The sequence below is a fragment of the Lissotriton vulgaris genome, chromosome 4_1 (genome assembly GCF_964263255.1).
Source record: "Lissotriton vulgaris chromosome 4_1, aLisVul1.2, whole genome shotgun sequence".
Taxonomy (NCBI): Eukaryota; Metazoa; Chordata; class Amphibia; order Caudata; family Salamandridae; genus Lissotriton; species Lissotriton vulgaris.
The window spans coordinates 1,669,535,932-1,669,554,061 of NC_141691.1; the positions used below are offsets into that span (position 1 = coordinate 1,669,535,932).

At 45.1% G+C, this 18,130-nt stretch overlaps 1 protein-coding gene across 3 annotated transcripts in view; it reads left to right on the forward strand.

Annotated features, from left to right (window-relative positions):
* The first annotated feature begins 292 nt into the window (after positions 1 to 292).
* RALYL (RALY RNA binding protein like) overlaps positions 293 to 18,130 on the forward strand; it is a 1,731,499-nt gene continuing 1,713,661 nt past the window's right edge. For all 3 annotated transcript variants that reach the window (XM_086965943.1, XM_086965944.1, XM_086965945.1), the window contains exon 1: positions 293 to 378. The gene's annotated coding sequence lies outside the window, so the exon portion shown is untranslated. The remainder of the gene's footprint in view (positions 379 to 18,130) is intronic.

The window sequence follows — 18,130 nt, forward strand, 5'->3', positions numbered from 1 at the left end:
TGCATACTGCGCCCTAGCGCTCTGACTGCACACCTGTCCGGCCTCGGCGACAGCCGCGTTTGTGCACAGCGTAGGCTGTGAGCTCAGCCCATGGACTGCGCGCGTGCGTGCGCGCTGAGCCCCGCCGCCGTCCTCGCGCCTCCAAGCCACCGTGCACCTGCTGCAGGCTCCAATCCGGCGCCGGTGTAGCCGAGCACTCGCCCGCTCCGCTGGGGCTTCCCACCGCCCCCTCCTCTTCCTCCCCTCCCTGCCGGCGAGTCAGCCTGACTGTGAGTCACGTGTCAGTGCCCGAGGCAAGAGACTGAGAGCAAAGCGCTTCATTCCTTCTCCCACCGCCATACTGTATTTTATACTAAATCTCATTTTTACTCCCGCTCGGTGAGTACCTTTTCAGTGGCATTCTTGTCTTTTTTTTGTCTTTTTCTTTTTTTCATTTTTTTCTTCTTTTTTTTCTTCTTCTTTGATGATTGTTTTAGATGAGAGCTGGAGCATGTTTTTAGCCTTTTTGTGAATGCAAGTTTTTCTAGCATGCATTGGTACTTGTTATGAAGGTGCTGTGTCTGTGTGGCTGCAAGCGGCAGCAGCAGCTACTGATAACATTCCGTGCAGCCCCAACGCCAAAAAATAGCAACTGGTTTTGTTTGGAACGCGATGTGAAGTGTGTGCACATTTTTGCTATTGCAAGTGGCATGTCTCTAACCCCTTTTCCTCTGCGTTTTCTTCTTGCGTTGGGATTGATGATGCATTGCACAGCAACAGCGTTGACCAGAGCGTGTGGTCTTGCAGGTCCGATGCAAACCATTCACCAAAACCTTCATTTTATTTTTGTTTTATTTTTAAACACCAAGACAAACCCACAGGTTTGCTTTCCTCTTTTTTTTAGCGCCCCCCATATAACCGAAACTTTTCTTGCAGCTAGCGCCTTACGACAATCTTTCTTCTCTGCTAAGGCCAGTACTTTTTGCACGTTTTACTTTTTTTCTTCGTCTCATTCATTTTTATGGTGTGAACAACGGTGTTCATGTTGATAACGTTTTTACATGATGGCAGTGGAAGGTGTATTTTTCTTTTTTCCCCCCTGGAAAATGAAGTGCTTTTTCGGTTTCCTTGTCAACGGAAGATGAAGTGAGAGAGACCCGCGCAGCTTCGCAGTGAAGGTACTTCATCAGCTTGTAGGCGTTGCCTCTGTTTGTAATTGAACGTGAACAGCAATCTGCGCTCCACGCATCTGTGCGCACAGCGGGGTCAGCGCTGGCTGCCTGTGTCTGGTTTCACCTGCGCCTGGAGCCGCGCAGCGCTGCTCCCGTCCTCTCCCGCAGCCCGCGCTGCTCTCCCAAGGGACAGCTCCAGTAACCCAGGGCGAGGGCTGAAGTTGCGCTGCGTGGGTCAGATGAGACGCTGTCTCCCGCGCAGGGAAGCCGAGGGATCGCATTCTGAATCAGAAAGCGAAGCTTGCACAGATTAATGCCGGCGGGAGGGCTCGGGTTCACTTTGGAATCACCACCACCCAGCAGGAAGGTGCGGTTCACCCCCGGGGAGGGTGGGGGGTCGCTTAGCTATGGGCATTGCTGGTGGTTTGATTTTGTGCACAGAGACCTTTCCAAACTATCCCCAAAGCACCATATTTATTGAGCCCCCTTCAGCAGGTCAGTGCTTGTGGTAGGGATGCTTAGCACCGGGTGATTAGTGTGACAGTGCAGTGAGGGGGATGTTTATCGTTTCACCCCCCGCAGCTTCTCTCTGGTCTCGAGGTCTGTGCGTGTGGATGCTGGCAGCAGGCGCGAGTCCAGCCTGACGGACAGGTAGAGTTCAGCATCCCGGGGTGTTTGTTTCCGGCGCTGCGTTGTCTCCCGTGTGTTGGCATGGACCTTATGTGGATGGGAGTGCGGTATGGCTGATGCTTTCTGATTCATTCCTCTTCTAGAAAGATGCGCGTCACAGTAGAGGAATGTGCGGCGCTAAGAAGCACAGGGTCTACCGTCTAACACACGTGATGTCAATATTATGGCCCGTTATCAGGCTGGAGTGCAGGGTTGCTGCCTGCTTGGGTGGTGTCTGGGTGTTTAGTGGATATACTGAAGGTTAAACTTAACACTGCATGCACTGTTATCTATAAATATGTTTAAGGCGCTTGCACGGCAGGGTGCTCAGTGCTGGGTGGTTGTTCGGCGTTCAGTCTATGGGAGGCTGGCTGTGAAGTATAGATGGCTGGCTTGGATCGTATGATTTATTGTGCAGGAGCATTTGGCGAGTTGTCACACGGCCCCCTAGGAATTCCACCCACAGACCCGTGTAGAGGAAAGCAAGGATTGTACATTTGCCTCCATTATCTATTCAGAACAAAGTGATACAGGGAAGCCCAGCCGTGGCGCCGCACGCTAGAGTACGTGCCTCGGGTCGGCACCCGAGTGAGGACGGGGGCACGTGCTGGAGAGCTGCTGTGCCTATGAATTGCCAATGGGAAGTCCCATGGCGAGCGCTTCTAGCATAGCTCAGCGGGTCGAGCTCATTCTACAGGGGCATTTAGGGAGCGCACACATCACATATTAACATCTCAACAGCCCAAGTTTGGTGTTCAATCTCTGAAGGGAGGTTCTTGTATGTATTTCATTTGTAATTGTGTTACACGCATTTCTTTAAAGTTCCATATCAAACAGCAGTACCTTGTTGGACAAAGAATCCCAGCTGCGGTTGTTGCTCTGTTTTTTTCTGGGTGTGACGTTTTGTAAATGTGCTGGTACTTGACTTACTTTGATTTTGTTTATCACACACTGCCCCGCACACCTTTACCTTCAGGCTATCTCATCTTCTGATTTGTAGCTTGTGTTTCACTGTAGCTTTGTGAGGTGATGTTGTATGTATGCGTTGCTCAGAAAATTGTAATTGTAAATTGATACTTGTATAGCGCACTACTCACCCGCAAGGGTCTCAAGGCGCTTGTACGAATACTGCTGTGGAACCCATCCTGGCTTTCCCTGTGAGGCGTCCACTCCTGGGCACCCCCAAGGTGGAGTCCAGGCATCCTTAGCATTGTGGGGGCCGTTGTGGAGATTAAGCAAGCTATTGCCCGGTGTTGCAGAGTGGGACTCCATGATTGGAATAGGCACTGAGGCGAGAATTATCAGGTCCCTGGAATTTTTGAGCCCAAGACCCGCGGAGGCAGGGAATTGAACCCTGGTCCCAGGCTAGACCTCTGCATCAGGGTCTGCCACTCTAACCATTGAGCCACACTTCTCCTCCAAAATTACAATGGAAAAGATTTAATATGAAACTGTTCAGCATGTCCCAATATCAGGGAAAGGATCAACGACACAGAATAATCCATGTGTGTCTTCTCCAAAATTCCACTGGAAAAGATTTAATATGAAACTGTTCAGCATGTCCCAATATCAGGGAAAGGAACAACGACACAGAATAATCCATGTGTGTCTTCACGTTAAACTAATCCAGAATTTTAGGGTACACTGGGCCCGCTTTGCAATTTTCCTGTTTAGCGTCTGTGGTGGCATTTCAACGGAGCAGCACTCTAAGCCAATGGTTTGGTACCCATCGGGTCTTGCCTGTGAAAGACTATCTTGAGGTGCATAGTGACATTTTTAAAGACTCCTTCTTGAGATGCTTTCCACATACAGCTGAGATTATTCAGTGGCACATTTGTTTATAATATCTGTAATTTACCAATATTTAAACCGACAGTACGAGATTGGCGAAACAACCCTTAAATGGTGTATGCGGCATTGGATCAATAGCTATAGTTCATCTTTAAGTCGTTCCATTAGATTATACCCGTTTTTTTCTAGAAACCAGACTTCAATGGCAAAAGTATGTGAAACTTAAATGGTTTGTTACTTGTTATAAGCTTCATCCTTGTCGTCGTATTTCTTACATCATGTGGCGGCCCATGGTGAACATCATGATATAAGGAAGGGGTGAGGAAGTGGCCCCATAGTATAGCAAATCTTGCTACACATCTATAGTGAGCATGAATGTCCAGAATCGAAGCTGCTGCCAAGTATGGCGACCATAGATATATTGGATTGAGAAAACAGCCAGCGTTTTTCCTTCCTCTTTTGACATTTTTGGGAAATATCGGTTTCATTGTAACTTTTCATAACATTTTCGAGCCAAGCCTTGACATTTAACAGGAAATCTCTATAACTAAGGAGTGACCTCTTAAATCTTAGGTAAAAAGAATATTTCATTGAAGAATGGAATATTTTATAGGAAACTGGAAACTAATTGATTTTCGACCTGTGCATGCCACATATGTCCTATTTTCCTCTGTCCTAAGGAGAAATTTCAGTTTTATTTTCACATTGCCTAGATATTTTCCAGGCTGCCAAAAACAAACAGCAGATTTAAAGGTAGCTTAAATAAAATGAGTCTTCCTTGTCTCTGGCATTTTTGATTTTGTAAAACATTTCTATAGACTGCAGTACCGTATGTTGAGTGTCTAAAACCAGTGACCATGACCAGAGATGATATTTATTCTCCCATAGCTTGGAACAGTACTCTTTCACACAAAAGTTTCAAATGCTGAGTTAAATGTGGAGCATAGCCGCAACCTATCTGATACAACAGTAGGGTGTCGATTTTGCTTAAGTCTAAATAAGATCATTGGAATGGAAATGCCTTGTTATGGCAGGATGATTATCCCACTTAGATTGCATAGGGAGATTTTAAAGTTATAGCCTTATCACACTGTTGAAGCAATAGTTCAACCGGTACCTCCACAGCAGGGGGCTGCCACACACACTAAGGAATGTAGGCAACCACCCAAGGTGCCAGCCCGCCAGAGGGGAGCAGGACACCTTGACAGGCATAGTTCATGTACTCTCATTTACACTGCAGGCTTGTCCATACTGTTTTGAATCGGCATGGGCAAGACTTGCTCTTAAAATGCACCACGTGTGTCTTTGGTGTGTGCAAATGCTTTGAGTTCCGGTCTCAATCACCCTAACCAATAATCTAACCATTATATATTCTCTTTTCTAAAACGGATTTAAAGTTGCTTCCAACTGAACCACCTGACCGGTCTCCTGTAGCAAATCTTCGCAGGACAACACCCAAGTCTACTGTGCAACATTTTTATATGTGCATTGTATTGTATTGGGAGAGGCAGCACAAAGAGGAAGGGGTCACCGTAAAATGTATTTCTAAGGAAGTAGGAAACTAGGTGGAAACCAGAGCACAGCCCAGCAGCCACCACATAATAAAAGGCAGTCGTGTTATGTGCACCGCCACAGTAAATATTTATGAAGTTAAATTACATATAATTCATTGGACACTATTTTCATGTTTGTTGGTCATTCTCAAATCCTAAATGGAATAGGAATATACTGTTCTGTGGCTCAACAATCCTGCTGTAGTGTTAATGCGCATTGTATATCTGCACTACATTAGCGATCCGAGTGTCCCTGACCTAAGTTTTGTATTTATGAAACACCAAAGACAATATGAGTGGTGTAATCCTATTTCATATAGGCAGGCATGTTCTGGTCTGTACTTTGTGGGTGAGTCACCAAAGCAGCAGGGCATAGGTAGGCAGAAGGTAGAGTTGGCCATCATGACTAGATTGTTTATGTTTTAAGTACAGCTTGAAAAGTGGCAGTGGCACTTTCTGTTTCACTAAATAGAAGTAGGGATGCTAAATTTCTTCGGCCTTGGGCCTATTATTTTAATGTCCTTAGTGTGTTCATGGTCGTACCCTCTTCCAAGACATACTTTCAGGGTTGGACTGAAAGCATATTTGTCACCTGTCCGTAATCCATTTACTGAGTGAAACAAATCTAGTGTCATGAATTGAGTAGTGGCTTCTCCAGTTTGGCAAAAGTTGCCCAAACAACTGAGAAAAGGAGAAGCAGCTTATCGTAGTAAATTTATCATTCTGACATTTTCCTTCTATTTTCTGCACTCTGGACATGTGATATCTCCTGCTGGCAAGGCGTCTAGTACATGAGTGCTGCTTGAAGAAAACAGTACAGGTTTTGCTATGAAGTTGCAATTTACTTGACACTTTGGTAAATCAGACACGCAAAAGGTGTGTGTATTTGTATGAAGCGCAAGTATGGGGTGCAGCAATGGAAAAAAGCTTTTGCCACTACTACATATAATCTGGAATCTTTTTTTAAATTTATGTTTTCTGCTGAAAAGCTGCAGAAACTGTTTTAAATATGTTGAACTCAGATTTTATCTCCTAATCACTTTAAAATAGGAACACGCTATCCAAGTTACATTTTCAGTGTACAGGTAATCAATCCTATATCACAAAGTCAAACAGTTTATTGTGATTACCCACACTGATGTGCACATATTTGAATTATAAAAAAAGAGTATGCCTAAAGCTTAGCAGGTGTGGTTTGTAAGAGGTTCTTTACATTCCCAGCTAACCTCCTGTTGTTCACCCTTAATTGCCGTTTGTGGCTGAGGGAGCCAAACGTTACAGAGAAACTCCGGAGTCATGGCACACCACTACAAGTATCATACACAATAAGTAGAGTTCTCCAAGCCAATGTGACACTCTCTCTCTCGTATTAGTTTCTGAAAAAAAGGCTACAGCCATCACGTTTGTCTCAGCAATTTAGCCAAGAGCTTTCCCTTTTCCTCTTCAAGTAAGACTATGGTGTTCAGGAAGTCTCAACTTGTCTGTTTGGCATGCATTTCTCGTCATCGATTCATGTGAATTAAAAATTTGCGAACATTCGTGACAAGAATTTTCAATTCTATTAAGTACACAAAGGCGAGACTTATGCTTCGCATTTCTTTACTGAAACTCACAGCAGCCAATGAAAACACAGAAAACAAAATCACGTGACCAACCAAAGAGTCCCAGGGTATATAAGGTTCCTGCATGAAAATAGAGTCCTCTTTCTTTGTAAACATAACAGTAAAGTCCATTCATGACCTGTTCTTGAAGAACAACGGGCAGACTAGGACTTATCCAAACCAACAGCTGAAGGCCCAATGGGGCTGTACATTCGATCTGAAACCCGATCCAGGAAATACAACGTTGTGTAGACAAAAAGAACTGCATATATCCAGCTACAGCTGTACCATAGGTAGGGTTTATGTTATGTTATGTTACGGTGATTTATTGTGCGCACAGATACTCCAGCCAAGGAGCGTCCCGGCGCAGAGACAAGGTAGAACATAACACAACAGGAGAATAAAAACAAAACAGCTAAAACAAGAAGGTTTTTATGGCCCTCCGGAAGGTCAAGAGGTCCTCCATCAGACGGATTTCAACAGGCAGGGAGTTCCATGCTGACGCGGCCATTACCCTAAACGAGCGGCCTCCCATGTTTACTTACTATCAGCACCTGGAATAAAAGAGGAACACCCCGTAATAGCCATCCATAACCATCTGATAAAATGTCGACAATGCACATAAAAAGGGTGGGAACATAATCTAACATATGCAATAAAGTAGCATCATCAAACAGATAACATGACATACCATGCATAATATCCTCTGGGTGGGATAATCGTCGCCTCTGTGTCCTTAATAGAATAGAAAATTCTTGTCACGAATGTACGCACATTTTGAATTCTATGTCAGGACTGGAGGCTCTGATTATGCTTGTTCAAAGCTTAGCCACCACAACATAAGCTACATCAGCAATTGGATTGTAATAGAATGCTTTAAATGTTTGTTTAGTAGACCAGTCAGCTGCGTTCATGATGTCTGACAGGCTGACGCCTGATGAATATGCTTTTGAAGCCATAGCTCCACGGGCTGATTGTGCCCCGAACTTGGAAATAAAAATCCCAGCTTCACCCATGAGCCAACGGATCCATTGAGACAAGGTAGCTGGAGCCACCAGGCGAAAGAGTTTTTGCAGAGCAATTAACAGTTGACCTTGCATATCAGTATGAAATTCTGCAGTACTTACCTCGTAATCTTTCACACATTGCACAACGCACAGTTGGGATTATTTAGAAAAGCTGGGTAGGTGACAGATGCAGTGTTACAATTAGTTCTTCTAGACAAAGTAAAGGTCACTCCTTCTGGGGAAAACCTACGCCCTCTAAGTCCAATGCCCTTACATCTGAAACTCGTTTACAAGAAACTAGACATAGTAGTATTGTTAATTTAGCTGAAAGTTGTTTACGGGATAAATAATTATTAGAGGGCCATGCTTTGAGAAATTTAAGGACAATTGAACCATCCCACAACTGAGAATATTTAGGACACAGAGGTTTTATCATCCACACACCTCTAAGCAGCTTACATACCAACAGATGTTCCCCAATGGGTTTGCCATCCATGGGTATATGACCTGCTGAGATGGCGGACCAAATGTTGTTGACTGTTCTATATGCCAAACCTGAGGAAGCTAAAGAGGCCAGAAAGTTGACAACTAGAGGGACATGTGCTTTAGAGGGATCCACGTCCCGTTGAGAGCACCAATCACACCACCTCTTCCAAGAGGAAGCATATCTTTTAAGGGTGTTGGCCAACCAGGCTTCATTGATAAATCTGTCAGCCTCGTGTGAAAGGCACAGGACTTTCCATCGGTCCCTGAAACCCGCCAGGCCACTAGAGGAAGCTGGCCTCATAGCACCAATGGATGAGGATTCTGAAGAGGAACCAGCAGTAGGTTCTCTATCTGAGGGAGAAGAACCGGAACTGCACAACTCATTCCTAGAAGGACCGGGAACCATGCTTGAGCCCTCCATAGCGAAGTGGTCAGGATGAGTTCTTCCCGATAAGCCCTGGCTCAAGCTAGAACCCTGGGGATCATCATAAACGGGGGAAATGCATAACACAGGGTTGTTGGCCACTCCTGTAGGAACGCATCCGTGGCCAGAGACTCTGAGTCTGGCCTCCAACTGAAAAACTGGGGAACCTGTCAGTTGAGGTGGGACGCAAACAATTCTGTCTGACAGGGACCCCATAGATGGATCAGGTTCTGAAATACTCGGGGAAGCAGCATCCAGTCGCTGAAGTCTTGCAGATGTCTGGAGTGCCAATCTGCCACCTCTTCAGAATCTGTTCTGAAGACAGAAGTGCCAAAAGTCCTTGGCAATCTCTGCCAATATCCGGGACTTGGTACTGCCCAGTTTAATGACATACCAAACCGCCGATATGTTGTCCAGCCGAAGAAGGATACAACAATCTGTCTTCTGGGGAAATAGACATCGGATCGCAAAGGAACCAGCTAATAGTTCCAGGCAGTTGATATGTAACTTTAGCTCTTCCGACGATCAACGACCACCCGTGGACAAGTGGCTGCATTGGTCTCCCCAACCCCACCGGCTGGCATCGGATTCGATAACTACATCTGGGGCTGATCCGAAGAGAGCTCAGCTGTTCCAGGCCTCCATGTGGTTTAACCACCAGTTCATCTCCAACCTCGCCTCCTCTGAGAGAGGAATCTGTTCTGAGTAATTGAGGCCTTTTTGGAGATGGCGGATCTTGAGCCAGTAGTGAAGGGGACCCGGGAAGATGGCCTGAATGGAATAGGCCTATAAACCTACTATTCGGGCTAATGATCTCAGGGATACGTCTGCCTGTGAAGTGTAGACCTCAGTTCCTGTTTGATAGCCCTGATCTTTGCCATCGGAAGCAAGAGCTGGCAAGTCAAGGAGTTGACTAGGAAGCCCAGGAATTTGTTCGCTTGCGTCGGGGTCAGTACTAACTTGTGTGGGTCCCAAATTCTGTAAAACACTGATCTTCCAATTGAGATGTATGTGAACTAGCTGAGGTGATGTCACCATAATGATGATGTCATCTAGATATGCTAAAAGACGGACTCCCCCGGCTCTGAGTGACTCTACCACTGGTCTCAGGAGTTTCGTGAAGCACCATGGTGCTGACGACAGGCCGAACGGGAGAACTTTGTACTCGTAGCAAACTCCCTTCCATAGAAACTGTAGAAAATGGCAATGAGGGGGAAATATGGGAATGGACAAATACGCATCCTTCAAGTCCAGCCGGACCATCCAATCTCCTTCTTGTAGGATATCGCGTAAAAGATGGATACCTTCCATCTTGAAGTGTCTGTAAGCAATCCAGGAATTGAAATCTCTGAGGTTTAAAACCAGCCTGGACCCACCCCTTTCTTTTCCACTAGGAAGACATTGCTTAGAAAACCTCAAGGGTGGAGAGTGGAAGTCAATATCGCGCCTTTCTGCAGTAAAGACTCGATTTCTGTTGAGATAAAGCTCTGATTTTGGGGGGAAAAAGACATCGGTTGTGGATGTACGCCCTGAAATGGGGAATCGTTTAACTCTAGTTTGTACCCTTGTACTGTTTCTAACACCCAAGCATCCTGAGATATCTCGCGCCATCTATCGAGAAAACACATTATTCTGCCCCCCAAAATCACATCGGAACAGGGAATCAAGCTCACCTGAGTTTCCGGAGTCTTGGTGACCACCGGGATTACCACCAAACCTGCCTTTGCAGAATCTGTTCCTGGCTCTTCAAGTGGGAAGGAAGGAGGAGGTATTGGAGCTCGAATCCTGATATCCTCCTCTTTGTTGACCACGAGGGGTGCCTTGATTGAACCCACGGCCGAATGAGCGCCCCGAAAGCATCCGGCCCTGCCGAAAATCGGGCATAGCGCTTGCTTAAGGGGACCCTGGGCTATGTCCAAGCCGCTGAAAGTAGCCACAAATGTTGCAATTCTTTCAGGAAAGGTTGTCCAAACAGCATTCCATGAGCCAGTGGGCCCGATTCAGATGTTGACAGTTCAGCGAGCTTAGGATCCAATTTCAGGAGGATAGATCGACGGCGTTCAGTAGATAATGCACAGTTAGCGTTGCCAAGTTGGCAAACTGCCCTTTGTGCCCAGCCAATCAGTTCTTCCGGATCAATTGCAAACTGAGACTCTTTGGCATAGAATCCTAATTCAAGAATTTTGGTTAGAGGACCGGTAATATCAAAGAGTTTATCTTGACAGGATCTCCAAAACCGATCCAGGCCCTTCTCGGAATCCTTAGTATACTTTTTGAGGTAGGTTAGCATGGACGGGTCTACTTCGGGTGTCTCCGCTACCTTACCGGGCAGATCTGGTCTAGGGCATTCTGACCAAAGTCTGGCTCTCCCATCCTTATCAAACGCTTGTCTAATGTGGACATGCACATAATCTGCCACCTCTTGGGGCGGAAGACAGGCCGAGGAATTTGGGTGGATAATATCTGATGCTTCAAAACTGAGGACCTTTTTACGAGTTGAAGATTTCTCAGTTTGCTTCTCCTTCCTCACCTTCTTTGCAGGTCTAGGGGCCTCTTCGTGATCTGTAGAAGGGTCAAAGGAGGTGTCCTGGTCAGTGTCTTGAGAAAGCTCAGTAATAGTGGCTTCTCTGCTAGGGGTAGTGTGCTCCTGGTCAGTCATGGACTTGGCCAGTCTAGCAAAATCTGCTGCGTGCGGATTGGTCATTCCTTGCCCACTTTTGGGGCGAGAGCCTGTAGAAGGAAGCCAGACTTGTTGCTTGGCATAAGTGCAAAGGTGATGCTTCAGGGGCTCAATAGCTCTTACCAACTCTCTATTGACTGAATGTTGGACACCTGCATCCAAAGCCTCAACAAGGTCTTGTTCTATAGACCCAGAGGGTTCCTCCTCATAATAGTAATAGTCCTCCTTGTAATACTCAGTCATGGTGACACACAGAGTGTGGATTCAGACCCAGGAAAACTGCTTGTAGATAATATAATATCAGTGACAGGCTACTAAAACATATATATATGCACTCTCGCACAACTTGAGCGAATAAAAGAAGAAACTTAACATCTGGTCCTGTGGTCTGTCTCCTGGTTTTTCATGTCTGGATGCAAGGAGTTTTTCGAGGATATATATATATATATATATCAGAACCACTTTTGCAGCGTGTCCAAGCCATTTCAGCACAGCAGGCCATCGGCTGGGTCACTACCCTCAAACATCACAGAACTCCTGGAAAACGTCTTCGAGTTTAGAAAGAAAAAACAGAGCCGTGGCCACAATTTCTTTAAGCGTGTTTATTTGGCAGTATCATGTGATCAAGCCTCGAGCTAGAGGCGAAACGCGTCATGCGGACTTGCTGGGTTTTATTTCTGAAATAAAACACTAAATTTGCACCAGAAACTTTGGGTCTGACTTGTTCGCTTTTTTCGAAAACTGTCCGAGCAGAGAGGACAGTGATATGGCGGCTGCAACATCGAGCGGAGTACAAGGAATATATATATATATATATATATATATTCACAGAAAAAACCATAGGTTATAGTGGATATATAGTTAGGAATTTGCATTTACAAAACCTTGAAAATTCAATGAAAAAACCATAGGTTATAGGCCATATATAGTTAGGAATTAGCATTTACAAAACCTTATTTTACTCGCATAAAACCATTGAAATTCCATATATAGTTAGCTAACTATAAGCGCTAACTATATATCGCGCACCCGCAATCCACTGCTGATGATGTCACATATTACATCATTCATGACATGGTCAGTGACATCACTGATGACATCACTGATGACATCTCAAATGACATCACTGATGACAACTCAAATGATATCAATGATGACATCTCAAATGACATCACTGATGACATCACTGATCACAACATCCAGTGATTGTATGTGTCTGTAAAGTTTAAATATGTTTCACATATTGAAGAATGAGTGGATGTATAAGTGTCTGGATGAAGAATTTAGTAGGTGCATGACTGACTGTATGAGTGAGTGATTAAATGTGTCTCACTGAGTACATGGGTTAGTGACTAAACTGTCTTAATTCGTGCATCAGTATGTTTGTTGTTGTGTAAGCTGCTGCATGTGTTGATCAGTAGCTATAAGAGTGGCCATATGGGTTATTGATTGGTTGCCCAAGTATTTGAATGGGAGGCTGAGTGTGTGTGTGGGTGGCTGGGAGGTGCGTGACTCTGTGCATAGATGTGTAAGCAGTTGATTCACTAGGAGTATGAGTTCAAGAGTGCATGTGGAAACAGCTATATGGGCGGTTGACTGTGCATGGGTGTGTTGGTGAGTGAATGGATTTCTCATTGCTACATGTGCAAGTAAGTACGTATGTAAAACACAATACATGTGAGAGTTGAGATATATAAATAACTGAACATAAGAGCCAGTGAATGTGTGAGTGGCTGTATCGATCACTGTGAGCTTGTATCAGGGATTATATAAGAGAGTAAATATGTGTTATTATATGTTTGAATAAGTAAGATGTGTATAACTTTATAGTTGAGGAAATGGAGGTGTGATTGATTCTTTGCATGACTGACTAGGTGTGTGAGTAACTCCATGGATGAGTGACAGTCTGTGAGTGTCTGTTTATACTGAGTGTATGTAAGGTTATATTAGAGTCTGAAGAGGTTCATTGTATTATCACATGAGTGATGTGATCAGTGATGACAAATGAGATGTCATCAGTGATGTCATTTGAGTTGTCATCAGTGATGTCATCAGTGATGTCATTTGAGATGTCATCATTGATATCATTTGAGTTGTCATCAGTGATGTCATTTGAGATGTCATCAGTGATGTCATCAGTGATGTCACTGACCATGTCATGAATGATGTAATATGTGACATCATCAGCAGTGGATTGCGGGTGCGCGATATATAGTTAGCGCTTATAGTTAGCTAACTATATATGGAATTTCAATGGTTTTATGCGAGTAAAATAAGGTTTTGTAAATGCTAATTCCTAACTATATATGGCCTATAACCTATGTTTTTTTCATTGAATTTTCAAGGTTTTGTAAATGCAAATTCCTAACTATATATCCACTATAACCTATGGTTTTTTCTGTGAATTTCATTGGTTTTTTAATAGCAAATATGAAAAGCTTTAAAATGTCAAGTACGTGATAGATAAAAACATTTTCGTATTTATGCACGCTGATGTGCTTTGAACGCTGCCCCCCCCCCTCCCCTCTTTTGCCTTAGTAGTACTCTCTCTTTGCAGATACTGAAGGGTAGTTAACGCAGGCCTTTACCCCCGTTGTAATCCGTCGTGCCTCCTTGTCTCTCCATTTGATTGATTGTTGTCCAAGCATTTACTGTTTTAGAATTGGTTCTCTTTGGATCATTCTCTATTTACAAACAAGCACAAAGTCGCAATACTCTGTTTAGTCTTTGCAGATAGTGAAAAATCGTGTAAAAAAATAAAAGTAATCGAGCAAAATCAGTAGGCCACTAATTGGATCTGTTTTTGACCTCGCTAAAATAGAAATATTAGGAACAACCCTTCTTGAGAAATACGAAAATAGTGAGATGAACTGAGCTCCACACCATGAGGGCTGCAAGACAGCTCGGCTCCATCACCCATCCCGCACAAAATAACGACAAACCCTATGCAAATATTAAAAATATAGACAACACACCAGCAAAGAAACAGGGTAAAACATTTTATTAAAAAACTATTTACATAACGTTGGTTTATAAGATGATGTCAGTAGTGGACCGATGTGTGAATAGATCGAAAACAGCACAAGGCTCCAAGATCCGGATAGCAAGCTCCTGGATGTTGGGTGCCATAGTTTAGAGTTCTGAATTTCAGCCTTTTTCAATGCCTGTGCTTTGTTGAATCAAAATGGCGGCTTGACACAAAGCTGACTCAAGCGTTGTTACTGATGCTATGCAGACCAAAACTGGTTTTCAGTTTGTACATTTTTCTAGATTTTTCAATCCAAGTTTGGTTGACTTTGTAGAACGATGGCTTCAGATTTTCAACATACGGTGTGGTGGCGCTGACTGGGAGGGGGCGCTTCGCTCCTGCCCCCTCCCCAAGTAAGATTTTCATACGTGAAAGTACGTTAATGGTTTTGGTCCCTGAGATGCTTCGATGTCACTACCATTCTCAAATAGCATAAGTTCTGGATGTTGGGTGCCATAGTTAAGAGTTCTGAGCAGTGCTTGTAACACTGTCTGAAGCTTATTTCCACCTACTGCAGCTTCACTATTCTCAAAGTAAGTGAGTGTCGTTTGTGGACCTGACTGCGTTAGAAAACAATGTGATATGTTACCTTCCTAAACAGCTTGACGGAGGCCCCTGAGGGGCGGTGTGATGGCCATGGACTCGGAGAAGACGCTTGGCTCCGACACCCTCCCCAAGTCTTATAGCACTGGTGTAGCCTGAGATCGCCCCCGACATAGGCGGCCGGCTCCCGGGGTCCGGCGGAACTTTTTGCCTTTTGATGACTCTTCAATTCTGGACCTTGTCCCACAATCCGTTTGACCTGAAGACAAGCTGTAGTGGGGCGCCCCTTTATCGTTTTAGTTGCCATTCCGCCCGCTTTTGCTACACTGTGCCTCTTCCGCCATTCAGCTGTTTTCCGCCCGCTCTTGCGACTACAGCGTCTCGCTCACCATGTAGTTGAGATGCGCCCGCTCTTGCGGTGCAGCGATAGGCGGCTGCCACAGGACTCTCAAAATGGCGGCCGGCTCTTCGGTTTTGGGCCTGGTCCACTAAAATGGCCCTGGGACACCTTGGAACTCGGACGCTTGTCTGCTAGGGCTTGGGTCCCATTCTCGAAAAGCGTCCCCTCAGCCGTGAAGATTCTACAAAAGTCTTGGGGGCCTCCGACTCCCGCAGGCTTCTGATGGGGAGCGGCTGCCATGATTGCTCGTGGAATGGCCACGACGGAGCTACGAGATGGTAGTGGTCTCATGCTGACGCCAGCTTTAGTCTGAAACATCCAGAAACACTGTAGACTACCAATTCGATCAGTTCCGGTAGCGCCCCAACATGACCCGGAAGAGAAGAACTTGCCCTCCCCTCTTTGACTGATGGTTCTTGTTGCCTGTCCCCTCTGTTGTCATTTAACAGAACTTTTTGGACTGCTGAAAGGGGTTGTGTTCTGAACGCTGGTTGGTGGAGACATTTAGACTATATTCTTGACCTACGTTGTCGCGTAATGCGTTTTATGACACGCCGCGTTAGCGCACCCGGAAGTGATCCGAGGCGCGGCGCGCAGCGCGTAACGTAAGCATAACAGGTCATGTGACTTGTTAATAAAACTTTTCATTGGTTCATTTTACTTTTGTTAATTTAATGATGAAAAGCTTGGTCATATGACCTAAAAATTACGCTTTTTATTATTTTCGAACAATATTTTTTTTTCAAACATATGTTATAATATTCCAGGCTAATGTACTTTCCCGGAAAATTTACAACTGTCTTGCAAGTAAAATATATTCCTTTTTCGAGAAAAAGGGCGTTTCTTCCTTCCATGACGGAGCCGTTGAGTAAAAGAGATTCGGCCTGCTGTCTTAGTCGCCGATACGCCTGATTATCAGATTCTTATCGATCACTTTATGTTGCAGACATGAAAAACACAAATGCCCTTGACCATTTATCTTTACTGCGTTCCTACATATTATACCTTTTATCCGTCATGTAATTGGACTGCTTTATTTCACTTGCCTTTTACTGATTCGAAAACAGTCACTAAAAGTAAAAACTTTACAAATGAAAATACTACTACCGTGTTTTGTTTTAAAAACCTTTATTGTGAAAATGTCAGTATACAAATACGGGCCTATAACCACGTGGGCCGGCCACGGAGCAAACTGAAATCGTATATGATGAGGAGACATTTACACTGTAGAAGAACGTAACGAGCGGGCCATTAGGTGACAAGAACAAAGGTGTCTAACAGTTGCGGAATCGGTGGACGTACATTTTGTAATTAAAATACGACAGGGCCACTTACAATAACATTTTCTAGATATACATTTGCGGGCAAAGAGTTACGAGTCCCATTTATACCGGCGCCATTTTGGGCGAGGCCGGGCAGGTCCAAGATATAGTCAAAATGTCTCCACCAACCATCGGCCAGACCAGAACCCCTTTCGGCCCTTTATGCTACAAGATGGTGTCTTCCATTCAGAAAATATTGGTGGCAGCATTTTGAAAGGAAACAGAAACAGCCGTTCTCCTAGTGAGTTTCACATTGTTACATTTAGGAAGAATGTTGAAGAGTAGTATGTGGAAAATCTGAAGCCATTTTTCTACAAACTCTCAATCAGACTTGGATGGAAAAAAAAAACCTGCAGAATGTACAAACTGAAAACCAATTTTTGTCTGTATAGCACCAACAGTAACGCTTGAGTCAGCTTTGTGTCAAGCCGCCATTTTCATTCAATCAATAGCGTCCCCCTGCACACATTCAGGGACCTGGTCGTGTCTTCAGATGAAACGCATTGTAGGAAAAGAAGCAGAAAGGAAAAGGAAAAAAGTTCCGCCGGACCTAGTGAAGCTGCAGCAGGTGCAAATAAGCTTCAGACAGTCTTACAAGCACTGCTCAGAACTCTCAACTGAGGCACTCAACATCCAGGACTTGCCATTCGGATCTTGGCGCCTTGTATTTTTGTTTTGTTTTTGATGGAGGGGAAACAACAAAAAACAGACATTGAAAAAGGCTCAACAGTGCAGGGCGCCTTGTGCTGGTTCCGACCTATTCACACATCGGTCCGCTACTGACATCACCTCATAAACCAACGGGGCACCCCACGCCGACTTTCGGCGCAGCATTGTAGGATGGCCACACCAGTGCGGCAATTTGCTGGACACCACCTCGGTGCCATCCAGATCTCGGCGCGTTCATTCAATCAATAGCGTCCCCCTGCACACATTCAGGGACCTGGTCGTGTCTTCAGATGAAACGCATTGTAGGAAAAGAAGCAGAAAGGAAAAGGCAAAAAGTTCCGCCGGACCTAGTGAAGCTGCAGCAGGTGCAAATAAGCTTCAGACAGTCCTACAAGCACTGCTCAGAAATCTCAACTGAGGCACTCAACATCCAGGACTTGCCATTCGGATCTTGGCGCCTTGTGCTGGTTCCGACCTATTCACACATCAGTCCACTACTGACATCACCTCATAAGCCAACGGGGCACACCACGCCGACTTTCGGCGCAGCATTGTAGGATGGCCACACCAGTGCAGCCACTTGCTGGACACCACCTCGGTGCCATCCGGATCTCAGCGCGTTCGAGTCACTGTGCCGGAAGAGTGACCGGAACTCAGCTGAACACGCCGTCTTTCGGCGCAGCATTGTAGGATGGCCACACCAGTACGGCAATTTGCTGGACACCACCTCGGCGCCATCCGGATCTCGGCGCGTTCGAGTCACTGTACCGCAACAGTGACCGCAATTCAGCTGGACACGCCGTCTT